At 38.8% G+C, this 17493-nt stretch overlaps 1 pseudogene; it reads left to right on the forward strand.

The window, feature by feature from the left end:
• Positions 1-5405: 5405 nt before the first annotated feature.
• Positions 5406-6312, forward strand: LOC102541147 (14-3-3 protein theta pseudogene; annotated as a pseudogene).
• Positions 6313-17493: the final 11181 nt, after the last annotated feature.

Here is a 17493-nt window from a genome sequence, read left to right on the forward strand (position 1 = left end):
ATCTCCCTGATTTCTATACAGGCAACACAAATGTAACCAGTTTTCAATACATGGCTTGAATATGTGGGTGTCAAACACTAAACAAGATTTATTTTTAATCATGCAAAGTTTGCCATTTCCTGAGGGTTTGGTGATGGAGAATGACGATCAAAAAGTAGGATGGAAGTCATTTTTGAGGATAAAGTCTTTTAATTCCATACTCTCTGAACCTGGAACGTGCCAGTGGATTTAAACCAAGCACTTCCCCTGTCATATCTTGAAGTAGCCTTACCAACATGATGAAAATAGCAACTTGGCTATGTTTAGGTTTGAGACTTTACAAAACACTTGAAAGACAAGTGGGGTGTGGATTAATATTCCCATTTTACAAATGAAGAAACTGAGGTTCAGAGGGAATACAAGTGTCTTGCCCAGGGTCACTTTGTAAGTGGCTGAACAGGGACTTAAAGTCAGGTCTACATTCCAGCTCGAGCTGACACGAAAGACTGAAGTCAGATTAAACAGCATGGTAAACAGCTAAACGCAAACCTGGCTCCCTTTCCTGCCTCACTGCGGAAGGGGAAACCTTTTGAGGGAAGGGGTTCATAAACAGTTGCTTCTTAAGTAGTATCTGCCCCCGAATTCTCACCTTGCTGTCTGCCTGGAACCACCATCCTCCCCCAGATCTTCTCTCTCAGGGATTGATGCTGCCACCTCCTCACTGGGCCTCTAGGGGGTCACTGACCCCTCCCACCTTCACCCCACCATGCTCAAATATGAGACAAAACCTCAATGGCTATTTATTATTTTCCATATGCCAATTACTGGGCTAATTTTTAAATATGATCTCATTGAAAGTGGAGTTAGTATGCCCATTTCACACGTCAGCAAACTGCCAAAACTTCAGTAAGACCAGAATAATCGAACACATCTTTTTTCTTCTTGAAGGGGCAAAGATGAGTGGCAAATTCTTTTGCATATTAAAACCAAAATGATATATCAAAATGTTAAAAAGAAAGTAGAACAAGCAACCATAATGCCACCAATCTAGCATATCTGTTTTGTGTATCATCTTATCCTTCTGTGCATACATTTTCCGAGAAGTTGCAATTGGTATGTAAGAAAATTTAATGTTCAACTTTTCAAATTTAGCAACAGAACCATCTTCCGTGTCACCGTAATCTTCTTAATGAGAATTTTAGTGTTTACAGCGTAAATGATTCCCCAGGTGGATGTTTCCAGTATTTGGTTGCCCAAGTCAAATTGTCACAGCATGTGCTAAGCGTTTTGTTACTATTAAATTATTTCCTTAGAATAAATTCTCAAGAGCCATATTATCGAATAAAAGGGTATAAACATTTTTATAGCCCTTGCCACATTCTCAGGGAGGGCTCTATGAATCTAAGTGACACACACAATTAAGCGTAGAGTTATTTTCAAAAGAAACCATGCCGTTTCCCACTCCCAGCCATTTGATGAGTTAGAAACCTTGAAATACCTTCCATGTTAAAGCAACCAAGATACTGAATAAAATACAAAAACCATCTTCTTAAATGAATTACTGAGCTGACAAGAAAATACAGAATCTAAGATCTTCAGAATGGATTCAAACCAACAATGCTGGAAAGTAAGTAACAAAATTGTTTTTTACCTTGATTGCTGCTCAGCACAGAACACCACACTGATGATTCATATCCTTCCTGAACATGGTATTTGTATCATGTTAAGAGACACATGATTCAATCTGATACATTACTGGTGATCATTGAATTGGTCACTAGATTAAGGTGGTACCTGTCAGATTTCTCCATTGTAAAGGCATCTTATCCCGTTTGTAACGTGTAAATTACATGTAAGGTGCTAACTTGAAACTATGCGAATGTCTTGTTCCCCAGTGATCTTTACCCAATGGTAATACAGCCCTTAATAATGACAATTGATTTTTTTTAAATTAACAATATAATGGAATTGTACTCCATTGTATAGATGTACCATAGATTATTCAATGTCTCCTATTTTGTCCATTTAGATTGTTCCCAATATTTTGCTATTAAAATTAGATCATAATGAATAACCTTGTGCATATATATTTTTATATTGCTGGAGTGAATCTTCACCCCCAATCTCTAGAAATTGGATTGTTTGGTTAAAGAATAAATCCATGTGTAATTTTGCTAGTTATTGCTAAATTCCTTTCCATAAGAGTGGTGCTGTTTCACATCCACACCAGCAAAGTAGGAAGTGAACGTTCTCCTCAGCCTCACCTAAAGTATATGCTGTCAAGCTTTTGTAGAGACCCCCTTTCAAATAATTTGTCCTCAGACAGTCTTTATTCTCCTTCTTCCTCCCACATCCCATAATCTTTATCATTTATTTTGCATTGTCAGGACTCTCTTTAGTTCTGCTAAATCTTCAGAAACAGCACAGACTAGGAATTTTTACATTTACAACATTTTTAGAGAGACTGGTTATGCATAACCAGTCTGTTCTAGGACAGGAAGGCTCTGCTTCATATTCTTAGAACATGTAAACAAATTAAAGCAGTCTTAAAAATGATGAGCTATGAAAAATTCACACTCTGTCATGCTGAACTTCACAAAAGCAAAGCCTTTTGGGATCAATCACTCAGCAAAACAAATCGCAATACAAGTTACCCCTACCTTGAACTTTTACATGATTACGTGCAAAAGGGAAAATCAATGTCCAAGCCAGGACCTAAAGTTTGTAAGACAGATGTAAAAGATGATAGGAAAACAGCTTACATTTCCACTTATGTAGGTAGGAGGGAGAGAAAACCTTCTTCTTGCACAAAATGTTTTCCTTATTTTTATCAATAGGACTATTTTCATTAGAGAACCAATGCTTATAGAAACACTTCCCTATACAGTGAGCCCTTGGCTTACAAAAACAATATTTGCAGCTTCGGGTATTGAATGGATACATATGGTAACTTGTAATTTTTCTGAGATTGAAATTTGAATTCTATACATAGCACACAGAAAGGCAAATATACGTTGGTTAGAATATCCCCCAGCTAGTAAGAGAGTCATTTTCTTTAGGGCTCTGTAAGTCTTAATTATGTATTCATAGTTAATACAGAAAAGGTAAATGCTGTGCATTTAAATTTAGATTGTTCCCAATATTTTAGTGTCAAAATTATGCAATAACGAATAACCTTGTGCATATATTATTTTCATACTATATGGTATTATAGGGGGAAAAAGTATCCATAATTAAGTAGACTGGACAAACATCAAGTTAAGCAGATGCGAAACATATTTCTACTTCTCAGTCTTTAACATGCTAACAGGCGTTAAGATTCTTCAAGAAGGGGACTATATTATGCAGTGCTTTCAAATTTATTTATGATATTCTTTTAACATCTCTAGAAAGTAGTGTTGCATGGAATTTATTTTGTAAACCACTGCTGTGGTGGCAGTTATACAATTGGGAACTCTGGAAAAATTTCCATTTCATACGGAGACCAAGCGTCTGCTCTACTTCACGTTGCAGAATGTAATCTATCCTCTCCAGAACCTCTACAGAGCCTTATTGCTTTGACATGGGCAGCATTTCCTATTTATTTCCCTTCACTCAATCCAGGATCTGTTTCTGGAGGAATGGGCTTTATAACACTAACCTGGAAACTTCCCACCTGCCCAGCCTGATAGGCTCTTTTTAAGGACTGAGACATTGCTAACAATTGTTTTATTACTGTTCTAAAGGCCAGGCAAATTCTTAGTTGCCATCTGGCATAGGCAGCTTTGGCTAATTATCTCTGAACATCTAAGTCTAAAATTAACATGCCTGTGGAAAGATATCTCATGCTGTTGGACTGGAAAAATTAATATAGTTAAAATTGCCATACTACCCAAAGCAATCTCAGAGTTAATGCAATCCCTATCAAATTATCCATGATATTTTTCACAGAACTAGAACAAATGATCCTAAAATTTATATGGAAACACAAAAGACCCAGAATGGCAAAGCAATCCTGAGGAAAAACAACAAAGCTGGAGGCGTAATCCTCCCGGACTTCAGACAATACTACAGAGCTACAGTAATCAAAACAATGTGGTATTGGCACAAAAACAGACATACGGACAATGCAATAGAATAGAGAGCCCAGAAATAAATCCACACACCTACAATCAATTAAACTTTGATAAAGGCAAGAAATGAAGAAAAGACAGTCTCTTCAATAAGTGGTGTTGGGAAAGCTGGACGGCTGCATGTAAATCAGTGAAGTTAGAACACTCCCTCACACCATACACAAAAATAAACTCAAAATGGATTAAAGACTCAAATATAATATTTGACTCCATAAAACTCCTAGAAGAGAATGCAGGCAAAACATTCTCTGACATAAATTGTAGCAATGTTTTCTTAGGTCAATCTCCCAAATCCATAGAAATAAAAACAAAAATAAACAAAGGGACCTAACCAAACTTATAAGCTTTTGCACAGCAAAGGAAACATGAACAAAATGTAAGGAACCTATGGACATGGAGAAAATATTTGCAAATGGTGTAACCAACAAGAGATTAATTTCCAAAACATATAAGCAGCTCATACAACTCAGTAACAAAAAAACCAAACAACCCAATCAAAAAATGAGCAGAAGACCTGAATGGACATTTCTCCAAATAAGACATCCAGATGGCCAACAGGCACATGAAAAGATGCTCAACATTGCTAATTATTAGAGAAATACAAATCAGAACTACAATGAGGTATCACCTCACGACAGTCAGAATGGCCATCATTCAAAAGTCCACAAGTGAGAAATGCTGGAGAGGGTGTGGAGAAAAGGGCACCCTCCTGCACTGTTGGTAGGAATGTAAATTGGTGCAGCCACTATGGAAAACAGTATGGAGATTCCCTAAAAAACTAAAAATAGAGTTGCCATATGATCCAGTTATCTATATTTGGCATATATCCAAATAAAGGTATAATTTGAAAAGATACATCCACCCCAATGTTCATAACAGCTCTATTTACAACAGCTAAAACATGGAAGCAACCTAAATGTCCATCAATGGATGACTGGATAAAAAGTTGTGGTGATATATATATTTACATTACTACTCAGCCTTAAAGAAGAATGAAATTAATGCCATTTGCAGCAACATAGGTGGACCTAAAGATGATCATACAAAGTGAAGTAAGTCAGACAGGTTGTTCCTTTATTCCATGCTGCTTCCCAGTAATTTGGCAAAGTGGCAACTTTAGTCAATTATCTATAAATGCAGCAAGGTGGCTGGCCCCCAGGCAGGCACAGGGGTGGGCTGAGATAGTAGGGTCCTCTGGCTAAAGCCAAAAGCAGATCAAAGTGGTGGGACTCGCCCGGTGGAGATGTGAAAGCCCTCCACAGTTTCCTCCAGATCTGGGATGACGCTCGTTCCTGCTCTTCTCTCCCCTGCCCCATGGAGGAGACAGAACTGATGGAGAAGGAGAAGCTGGCCTGGCAGGTAGAGCCCTATGACAACACGGTCACCTGCAAGAAGGCCGCGATGGAGCAGGGCACTAACCTGTCCAAGGAGGAGCACAACCTGCTTTTGGTGGCCGACACGAACATGATCAGGGGCCGCAGGTCAACCTGGAGGGTCATCTCGAAATCTGCACAAAACCTACACCTCCCTACAAGAAGTTGCCTCTGATTAAAGACTCTGTGGAGTTTGAACTGAGGTCCATCAGCACCACGGTCCTGGAATTGTTGGATCGTATTTAATAGCCAGTATAACTAATCCAGACAGTAAGATCTCCCATCTGAAAATCAAGGGAGATTACTTCTGGTGCCTTGCTGAAGTTGTATGCAGTGACGATGGGAGACAAACGATAGCTATTTCCCAAAGAGCTTGATAGAAGCAAGAAAGAGCTGCAACCCACACACCCAACCCGCCTGGGGCTGGCTCTTTTCTGTATTTTGCTATGAGATCCTCAATAACCCCAAACTTGCCTGCACACTGGCTAAAACAGCTTTTGACGAGGCCCTGGATAGACTTAATGAAAACACATGCAGAGACAGCGCCCTCATCATGAGATTGCTTAGAGACAACTTCATGGACATCAGACAGCGCAGGAGAAGAAAGAGATGCGGCAGAAGGGGCAGAAAACCAAGTGCATGCAGGTCGTCATCCTTCTTCTGCTCAAGAAGCCTTTTTATTCACCTCCAGTCCTTACTCCATTTGGATTTCCTGTAGCAAAGAAACCCATACAAGTGTACAGGGTCGTTTGTTTACAGTCTCTTCACACTGCAGCTTTGGGAAAACGCCTTGCCTTGTGTTTGTCTTGGCCTTCCTGGTGTGCACTTACTGCTGTGAGAAGTATTAATAGCTTCATTTCTTATAAACATAACTTCCAAAGCTTCTGAGGACTGAAAATGTATCTGGTATTTAAGTAATCTGAGCCAGTTCTGCAAGCGATTGCATTTTATATTACTGTGAAGATATGAAAATGTAGTTAATTACAGTGTAAACAGTGTTCTACATAACTTCTTTTTTATTTATTTTTTATTTTGTGTTGATGTATAGTCCTTTTACAATGTTGTGTCCATTTCTGGTGAGCAGCACAACATTTCAGTCAGACATATACATACATATAATTTTCATATTCTTTTTTGTTACAGGTTACTACAAGATACTGAATATAGTTCCCTGTGCTAAAGAGTAGAAACTTGTTTGTTTTATATATAGTAGTATCTGCAAATATCAAACTCCCAATTTATCCCTTCACCTCCTGGTAACCATAAGTTTGTTTACTGTCTGTGAGTCTTCTTCTGTTTCTACAGAACTTTTTAATTTCTACATTCCCTCCGTTACTTTTTGGGGGTGTCCTTTCACTCAGTAAGCAACTTTTCCATGTTCCTAATATATTCCTTTTGTTAGGAATCCAGAAGTATTAGATTGAATGGAAAAGCACGAGACATTTCGGGGCTTGGGGTCACAAACTGAAATGACTCCTGCATCATATACGATGGAGGTCTTGTGTATCTGTGACAACAGGGAGTCTCCTTCTCTGCTCTTCATCTGCTGCTGCTAAAGTTGATTACTTCCCTTCCCAATAACAATTCACTTACACCTCCTGCCTTTGTAGTCTTGTATTCACTTTACCATGTAACAGAAGTTGTGTGTTGCTGCCAGAATATAAGCATTGCTTTTGGCCAATTAAAATGCATACCATTTCCCAATTCACCAGAAAGGGGAAATAAGTACGCAAGTCCAAGTCTAAAACGTTAGTACTTTTCCGTGCAGATTTGTGCACATGTGAGAGGGTGTCCAGTGTGTCTACTGATTATTATATACAGAGAAAGGGACCGTGATTGAGTGTTACTAATTATTGACTATAGCCCCAAAAAAGCCTTGTGAAAACGTTACGCCCTATGTAACAGCAGAATAACATAAAACAAAATTATATTTAAAAAAATTATCTATTAGACAAAGAAAATGCAAAAGAATGTATATGTCAAGGGGGGAAACTGACTCATTTCTGACATTTTAGACAATTGTCTTATTTGTGTTTTATTACTGGGGATTATGGTCCATTCATATCTGAGAAAGTGTTTCACTTCCCTCAAGTCGGATAAGGCCGTCTTAATTAAGGTAAACATTCCACTTGTGAGAATCATAAGGGCGCTCCCATGCCAATTACCTTTAGCCAGACTGACTGGAGGCATCTTTTCATGAGATAAAGCAGAGCTTCTTTAACATGTATTGTTCATGTCTTCCTCTCTTCCTGCCTGTTAGAAGCAGAGATGAGGCCTTGCTGGCTTTGTGAAACTGCCCTCTGTATTCCTGTAACATTCCCTGGAGAAAGACCCCTGGGTTTTTTGAACTCTGTTTTTGCTCCAAAGTCAACATTGTTAACAACAAAAGGAACCTCTAACCATCAAAGGCCAAGGAAGACAACACCCAGAGAGCAAGGAAATTCCATTTCGGAAGCCAGCCCCAAATCTTCTCCCGACTCGCTTTTCCGGACAAGGCATGTAAACTTCTTACTGTCAGATTTATCATTTCATAGCTGTGGGTGAAATAACTTTGCCCACATAAACATTAACTTGTCAATCTGAACACTGACAAGCACGATGAAGGAGATGCGGCTGATCTCCCTGGCTCCTGTGTCACACAGAGATGGCCGCTGTCCGGAGACAAGACACACAGAGGCCCCGCCAGCCTGGCTGACTCAGAGCGGGTTCCAGAACAGGACTCTTCTTTCTGGGTAGTCAAAGACTGGTTTCCTACTTTTGTGCTAGCACTGAAGTATGTGCTGCTTTTCTGTCTTTACATGGGGAAAAATTAAAGTAGAAAGAACAGTGTGCACACTTTCTTTCTAGGACGTCAACCTTTCTGAAATCCAAGATTAGGACACATTAACAAATGTTTTACGTTTCAACTGACTTCATTCATTTATTCATCCAACAAATATCTTATTTTTTTTTTAACTAAAAGCCAGGCAGAGTTGGGGCCCCGGGGTGCAACAACCAATAAAATACACTATGAGAAGGCATCACTATAATTTCTAAAATTACCCCCCATTTTTCAGTAAAAATTTGGAAACTAGCAACTGGACAGTAAGTAAAACTGGATTATAGCAAACATCATGTACTGGAAATTAACTTCATACAGTGAATTGGCCCTTCCATCTCCTTTTCTCTCTCTCTCTCTCTCTTTTAAGAACAACTCAGCAAAGTAGAATTCTAATTTTTTGTTGGATAACCTTGTTTCTCACATACATCACATGTAGAAAGGGGAAATAAATAGCCACTTCATAAATCAAACCTAGGGGGAAGAAAGAAAGCTTTTATTTTTGGCCTTTTTAATCATCTTCTATAAACTACTTATCATGCAGCTAAGTATAAACACAAAAGTTTATACTCTTAAAGGTTTTAAAATTTACAAGAATACTCAGCATATGATTTTTTATTGTTGTTTTTGATTTTTTTTAAACAAGTTTTTTTTTTTTCTGCTCTGAGAATTATAACAAATGTGGTCACACCATAAGTTAAGTCAGAAGTAGGGCAGAAGACACTCTGAAGGCTGGTTTGGTCATCTAAGAGCATTAGAGATGGTTGATCCTTAAGAATATGTACAAAAATATAGAATGTAAATCAAATTTACAAACACATTATCATTTTTAAGTCACTTTCAAGGGAAAAAAAAACAAGCACAAAAACAGACATAGATCAATGGAACAGTATTGAAGATCCAGAAATAAACCCATGCTCATATGGTCAATTAATCTGTAACAAAAGGAGGCAAGGATATACAATGGGGAAAAGACAGTCTCTTTAATAAATGATTTTGGGGAAACTGAATAGCTATCTGCAAAAAAATCAAACTAGGCCATTTCCCCAACCCATATACGAAAATAAACTCAAAATGGAAAACACTTAACTATAAGACCAAAACCTTAAGATTCCTAGACAAAAACATAGGCAGTATGCTCTTTGATATTGGTCTTCTCAGTATTTTTTTTTTGGCTATGTCTCAGGCAAGGGAAACAAAAGGAAAATAAACAAATGGTACCTAACTAAACTTTAAAGCTTTTGCACAATGAAAGAAACCATCAACAAAATGAAAAGGCAACCTACTGAATAGAAGAAAATGTTTGCAAATGATATTAGGGGGTTAATAACCAAATTATATAAAGAAATCATACAACTCAATATTTAAAAAATTCAATTAAAAATGGGCAGACGACCCGATAGATATTTTTCCAAAGAAGACATACAGATGGCCAACAGACACACGAAAAATGCTCAACATCACTAATCATCAGGGACATGCAAATCAAAGCCACAATGAAATATCACCTCACATCTGTCATAATGGCTATCATCAAAAACGATAACAAATAGCAAATGTTGGTGAGGAAGCAGAAAAAAGGAAATGCTTCTGCACTGTTGGTAGGAATATAAATTGATGCAGCTACTACAGAAAACAGTATAGAAGTTCCTCAAAAAACTAAAAATTGGACTACTATATGTTCCAGCAATTTCACTTCTGAGTAGTTACCCAAAGAAACCAATAATTCAAAAAATATATATGCACCCCTATGTTCACTGCAGCATTATTTATAATAGCCAAGACACAGAAGCAACCTAAATATCCATCAATAGATGACTGTATATACAATGGAGTATTACTCAACCGTAAGAAAGAATGAAATTTTGCCATTTGTGACAACATGGATGTTCCTAGAGGGTATTATGCTAAGTGAAACAAGTCAGAGAAAGACAAACACTGTATGATTTCACTTATATGTGGAATCAAAAAAAATCAAAACAAATGAACAAACAAAACAAAACTTAAGAAACAGACTTACAGATAGATATTGAGAGCAAACTGGTAGTTGCCAGAGGAAAGAGAGGTAGTGGGTTGGGTGAAATAGGTGAAGAGGATTAAGAGATATGAAGTTCCAGTTATAAAATGAATAAGTCACAAGGATGTAATATACAATACAATGAATATGGTCAATAATACTGTAATAGTCTTGTATGTGACACATAGCTACTGGACTTGTGATCATTTCATAACATATTTGATTGTTGGATCATTATGCTGTACACATGAAATGAACATAATCTTGGGCGGCCAATTACACTTCAATTCAAAAAAGAAGAAAAAGGAGAAGGAGGAGAAGAAGAAGAAAAGTGGGAAATAAGAAATTTTGGTTCTTTTTCCCTCCCCTGTTTCAAATTCATGTTGCTATCTTGGTTGGGGGTGGACAGCAAATATTATCAGTGGGCAGTGCTGACAAGGTGGCCTGGCCTGCAGGACTCTCTGCTCAAAGATGACCACATTTAGACTCCGACACCGGAAGTGAACGGCGAATAGGTCATCGTGACTTTTATTTTATTCATTTCCTTTTATTTCTTCTAGCTTTAGTTTAATTTTTTTCTTTTCTGCTGTCTAGTCTTCCTCATCCATCTTCTGTTCATGGTGTCATCATGATCATCCTCATCATCAACTGCCTGTTTGCCTGTAGCTGCCTCAGCCTCTTCCTCACCATCACTTTCATCCTCCTCCTCTTCCTCATCACCTTCTTCCTCTTCCTTTTCCTCATCTACATCCAAGCCCCCATTTTTCTAATCAGCATTCCCACCAGCAAGTGTGCTCCTTCATTCTCTGCCTCCTCCGCAACTTTCTTCTTCTTCCAGTCCTGGGTGGTGATCTTGGAGCTGGTGTCTAGGGCTGTGTCCGACAGGGTGGGGCATGCTGGTGATTCCACGCAGTGGATTGAAATGGAAGTGATTGTTCGATCATACAGTTAGTTATAGCAGAGGCAGTGTGGTAGCCAAGAACATAGACTTTGAAGTCAGGCAGGCCTGAATTTGAGTTCTAGTTCTACCCCTTACAGGAAATGAGATCTTAGGCAAGTTATTTAAACTCTCTAAGCCTCAGTGTCCTCATCTACAAGGTGGAGATAGGCGATAATGGGATAAATGGGAAAATGGAGATAATTTCTATGATGTTATAATGATCAAATGACATAGTATATTTTAAATTCTTAGTATTGCTGCCTGTGTCAAGTAGCCAATTAATGATAGTCGCTAGATTAATAATCATAATTTGTATCCAAGTAGTAGAATGGACAAAATGAAGTGTGTGTGTGTGGAGTATCAATTCACAGAGTGAAGGAGCAAGTGTGATACAAAAACTAATAGAGCTGGGTTATTCAGGAAAGATGAGTGCAAGGGGATATGGATGGGACAATGTATACAGTGTGTGCTATACTTTGTATATTTAAATATCCTCTGTACATTTAAAAGTCTGGAACATCCCTGGATTCAGGGAATTAATCTGACTTCTAATAGAGGAAATATAATAAGCGCCCAGTCAGAAAGCCCATCACCACAGAACTGGCCTTAGCGCACCAGCGCTAACGTGGGCTAGCGATTCACCTAGCTGCTGGCTTGCATCTCTGGGACTAAGCTCCTATTTTGGCAGGGAAATGCTAAAGGTGTCTCACCCCTGTAAAATGGAATTCATAAGATCTGCTTTTCATTTTGTGAAACGTGTATGAAATCCTGTATGTAAAGTGCTTGGCGCACAGTAGGCACTTTATGTGTGGTATCACTATTAAATAGCTAAAAATCACTATTAAATTAGCCAAAAACATCACAGCAAGGAAAAATAACGAACACTTGGATTTAACTTAGGTTCTTCCTATATTTGCACACTATGTCATAATATGTTACAGCTGGCAGGGTGAGTAGTCAAGCACCGTTTAGTTCTTAGATGGGAAATCGGAGTCTTAAGAAGTCAAGGAAGCTTGCTTTTAGTGTAGAATTGATTAGTGTAAAACAGTAGATCTTTTTGGGTTTTTTTGATAGTACATTCACATGTTCAAAAATTCAAACTATATACAGGAGAAACAGCAGAGGCCAGATTTTTTTCTCAATGTAAAGCACTGAGAACAAAGCTAATAATAGTCCTTTAGGAGACCTCTGACTTTAAAAACAGGCAGCACAGAGGCCAAGGAAAACAAGCAAAGACACTCTTTCTAAAACCCAGGGGTATTCCCCACTCTGCCCCCCACCCACCCGGTGAACAACCGTCGGCAAACTGTCTGGCTACATGCAGGAAGGGCCCTGTCAGTCGACCAGTCTGCTTATATTTACTTCTTCCGCTTTGGGAATTCAGGAGTTGGCCCATTTTGACAATATTCCCACTAGTTAGTTCTTAGATACCAAAACAGAAAATGGAAGTTTTCAGATAAGGCGCTGCCAGTCAGGGAGCCAGGAAACACAGGATGGCTGTCTCAGAGACATGGAGGAAGTTAAAAAAGGGAAATTAGTGAAATTGAAGAATCCTCTTGGATCAGAGGAGAAAAGAGAGTTACAATATATACATACTTATGTTACTTCTTCAGAGTTATTCTTTGGTTAAAAATTATTCACTTGCTATGTATGAGAATTCAAAACACTAACTCATCCTAAATATTTTTTTGTATCTGCCCCGCACTGATACAAACCAGGCCTCTGATCTTCCAGTAGAGAGGGTGTCAGGATTAATGGCAGTGGCATTTTGGTCAAAATTCTACTGATAGCTGAGCACCAGCCATGGGAATTTTCTTAATATTCTTCCCCAAATTAAGTGGCCCTGGACCATATCTCAAAGCATGCTAGGATTTTGGCATTTTTATCAAAATCACCTGAGATATTCATTTAAAGTAGATTCCTGGTCTCAACCCCAGACCTACTGAGTCAGAGTCTCTGAGTGTTGGACCCGAAGATACACAATTTAAATGAGCTGTTCAAGTGAGTCTTCTTCATATGACAGAAGACTGAGAACAATTCCTGCCCCTCTTCTCCCTGGGTGTTGGGGGCGCCGACCAGAGCGAGCCCAGGGTGCCAACCTGACCCAGGTATTCTGAGATGGCTACAAATCCCAAATGAGTGAACACGCCTTCCTGGGGAGGGAATTTAGAGGCAACCAGACTAATGTTCTATCAAATGTGCTTATGTTTCTGTCAAGCAAGAAATGCCATCCTATACCATACTGGTATGCCATTATTAATTTTATTCTATAATTTTGGATGTGCAAGAAATATCATATTTATATTCTGCAAATAGGATTGACTCTTTATTGGGATTTCCTTCCCCTACCTTGGACTCTATGGAAGTACTTTAGATGTTAGCAGAGTCAAATTTGGGGGGAGATTACCAGACATTTGCAGATCCTAACTGCTGCACATAAGATACATAAATAAGTTTCTACTGTATAGCACAGGGAACCATATTCAATATCTTGTAGTAACCTAAAATGAAAAAGAATATGAATATGAATATATGTAGTATATGTATGACTGAAACATTATGCTGGACACCAGAAATTGACACAACATTGTAAACTGACAATACTTCAATTGAAAAAAAAAAAGCACCCGGTAATACTGTCTGTTATACAGATGAGGAAATTGAGGAACCAAGGATTTTATACCTGGGAACCAAAAGCCTCAGGAAGACTACTGCGCAGACTTCACAGCTCCCTTTAGCAGTGAGGAACCAAAGCCAAATTCACACCTTGACAGATAGTCTTGCCACACGTGGTTATGGCCAGTGCTACCTTCCATGAAACCCAATTATCTCCTGCCCACAGCTTCTATTTGTCCCTAGCTAGTGAAGATGAACAGGATGGCAGTGAGTAAAACTGTAACATCTTCTCTCTGGTCCTCCCTCCCTCCCTCAGGGATGTCCCTTCCCCCTGTAGGTGAGCATGAGTTAGCCTGGGCACAGAAGTGCAAAATTAAAGTCCTTGGTGCCCCACTACAGGATGTGGAGGGGAGGCCAGGGCACTTCCAGGAAAAGGAAGGATGAAGCAGGCAAAGGTGGTGCCTCAGAGACGAAACAGCCCTGTTGGTGGAGTCCAGGGTGTGCCTGTCTTTCCATCATCTTTTCTTTTCTCTCTGCCTCCCCCAAGATGGGGATTGTAAAGGGAGTCCCTGTGAGACCAGGGTTGATCACGGAACAGTCCAGGGACAGCCGGCTACATCTTCAAAACTTGGGAGATTCCACAGGGCCTTGAGTCATCTCTCATCAGCCTGCTACTTCGGGAAGTTAGGCTTATCTGGGGAAAGGGAGATAACATTCAACCCCCAGCTATTCAACTTTCACCCAATTTCCTTTCCAACTCATTATTCCATCCCCAACGAGTGAATGCGCCTCACCAGATCCTGACAAGAAAGAGCAGCTGGAGAACCTTAAGTCCAGCCGTCAGCCCACTCCTGCCCCTCACAGCGCTGAGGTGTCTCTATGAGAGGCGAAGTGGGTCTGTCTGTGGCCCTTCAGCAACCCTGGAGCCTGAAGGAAGCCCCTCAGCTCCTAGGTACCTGACTGCGGTCCCAATCTCAGGGGGCAGGGATGTGGAAAATATTCTGGGAGAATGCAGATAACTATCAGGCTGAGTGGGTTTGGAATATCATACCTCTAGTAGTAACAACAACAATAATAACAGCAGTAATAATATTAATAATACATTCCCTTTACTCACAAATCTCTTCTACTCTTTTCTGGTATTGGGTTTGTCCCTGAAGTTCTCTCTGTGTAAATTTAAAAATAGTCATTTTGCCCGTTAGCCGTAGGGAGAATTTGCTTTTGAATCAGGATCTCTGGGAAGTGTGACATAGAGATTTAAAATTTTTCCTAGGTGTGGCTCAGCCTGCCTTGCTTCTTTGTCCACTTTTCCCCCATCTGCTGAGAACCCATGGTCCATTTTCACGGCATCCTCTGTCAGCTGCTTGCTGCCCCCCTGTTCCCTTCCTGCCTTCATGTCTCAGAATCCAGAACACAGCCTTCTCGGTGGAGAGCTGGGATGATCACATTGCTCTCGGGACAAAGAGGGCAAGGGGAGGATTGGAGACTCAGGGAAGAACAGGGAGGCTCGTCTCGGGGCACAAGAGAGACCACGAGTTGGGAGAGCAGTTAAGGAAATTGGAGACTGACTACCTTGGTTTCAACTCCTTAGCTTTGTGTTTTTGGATGAGACAGGTATAAAATCCTTGGTTCCTCAATTTCCTCATCTGTATAACAGGAGTAATAAGAGTACCTATTTCATAGGCTGTTGTAAGAATTAAATAATCATATAGATGAATATGCAAAAACTTAGAACAGGGTGGGGCAGATAGTGAATGCTCACTATAATGGTAGAGGTTATAACTGGGGGGGGGTCCAGGCTGTGTATCTGTAAATGACATAGGGACTATACCACCATTGGGGCTATTTTTAGATATCTGTAAACTAATAAGAAGGGAAAGAGACAACCTACAAACTTAGTTTTGTTATGAAAAATTATAATAATGAACATAGTTATCTAGGACTATTTATGACTAGTTTCCATTTTCAAAATAATTATTAAGTACTTTATTATTGTGTCAGACAGATTTTAAGATTTGCCTGCAGTACACTTTTTTTTTAAAATGGCAAATAGTGTGTTCACAACTTACTAAAAAACAAAATGTATACAGATTATGTATTAACCCAGCTTCACATCCTCCTCTAAAATCTAACAAACACTTGTGACTGATTACTCTTCTACATTTATTGAGTGGCAACAACCACACTTACACAGGTAAAGCTGGATAAAAAAATTGAAATGATGTCAGTATCTAGACAATACAAGAGAATGGGAAGGTGGATGGTATAAATTCTCTGTTAAAAGTTGGGCATTTTGATAGGAGTTAAATTAAACTAGCTAATTGGGTTATTTACTTATTCTAAAAAAGAATCAGTTGCATTCATTGGAATTTTTTCTTCTCTTTTCCTGATTGGCTTAGGTCTTGACGATTTCTGGGTAACATAGAAAGAGCCAGGGCTAACAAATAAGAAAAATAAACCTATTACCCCCACCCCTGCCTCTACTGCTTCATGTCTGCTGACAGAATATCATTAGAGGTTGTATTTCAAAAAAGCTGTAGTTTTGGAATATTAGCTTCACTTGATCTCTACAGAATATGGAAATTTAAAAATTCCATTTACTGTCCCTATTATTTGAATTAGACAAAATACAGAGCTGGAGAATGGTGACTGAATATAATCCCCCAAAAGAAATGACAATATAAAGAGTAGGAATCAATTACACATATACATACACCATATATATATCCCCTTCAGTTGCATTTGGATACAGAATTCTTTAAACTGTGTTCTTTTTACTATAAAAGCAACAGAGGGCCCTTGCAAAAACTGGAAGATGCTGAAAATAATCATGAAGATTATAAAATTAACCCCTAACTCCTGCTGTCCAGAGATCCACTGTTAACATTTTGACTTAAAAAATTTTTGCACATTTATATTTTAAAAGTTCTGAACAAACTTTGGGTCAATTAAATGGGAGAATATATAGTTTTCATCTTTATTTTCTCACTGAAAAAATCATAAATATTTTCCAGACAGGAATATCGAAGTCTGTTTCTGACTTTTCTTATATTTAGTCACTATATTAAAAAAACAGATTTAAAAACCCAAATTTCTCCTGTACAGCACAGGGAACTATATTTAATATCTTGTAATAACCTTTAATGAAAAAGAATATGAAAACAAATATATGTATGTATATGCATGACTAGACCATTGTGCCATATACCAGAAATTGACACATTGTAACTGACTATAATTCAATTAAAAAAAAGAAACAAGGCATTATTTCAAATGTTTAAGTGGGAGATGTTATTTCTAGTAATTTAGCCATAACTATGTGCAGAATCTGAGGATTAACATTCACCTCATGGTTCACTCCTCTGCGAGACAGCGTACCTTAAAATGGGCTGAGTTGGTTGGTAGGTGAGAAAGAGGAAAAATGAGGAATGGTCCATCATTGACTGGTATGGGATGAGAAAATTGAGGGCAGTAGTCCAGAGATGACAAAACTGTTCTTAGTTTGCTTAGGTTGACGAAGTTCTGATTACTACCCCAGTTTCAGGAGAGGGACTGCTAACAGGCCCAGTTCTAACACTTTTAAAAGACATAGATTTTATATTATTTGAATTAAAAACCATGCATTTGTGTCATAGTAA

The sequence above is a fragment of the Vicugna pacos genome, chromosome 21, assembly GCF_048564905.1.
Source record: "Vicugna pacos chromosome 21, VicPac4, whole genome shotgun sequence".
NCBI lineage: Eukaryota > Metazoa > Chordata > Mammalia > Artiodactyla > Camelidae > Vicugna > Vicugna pacos.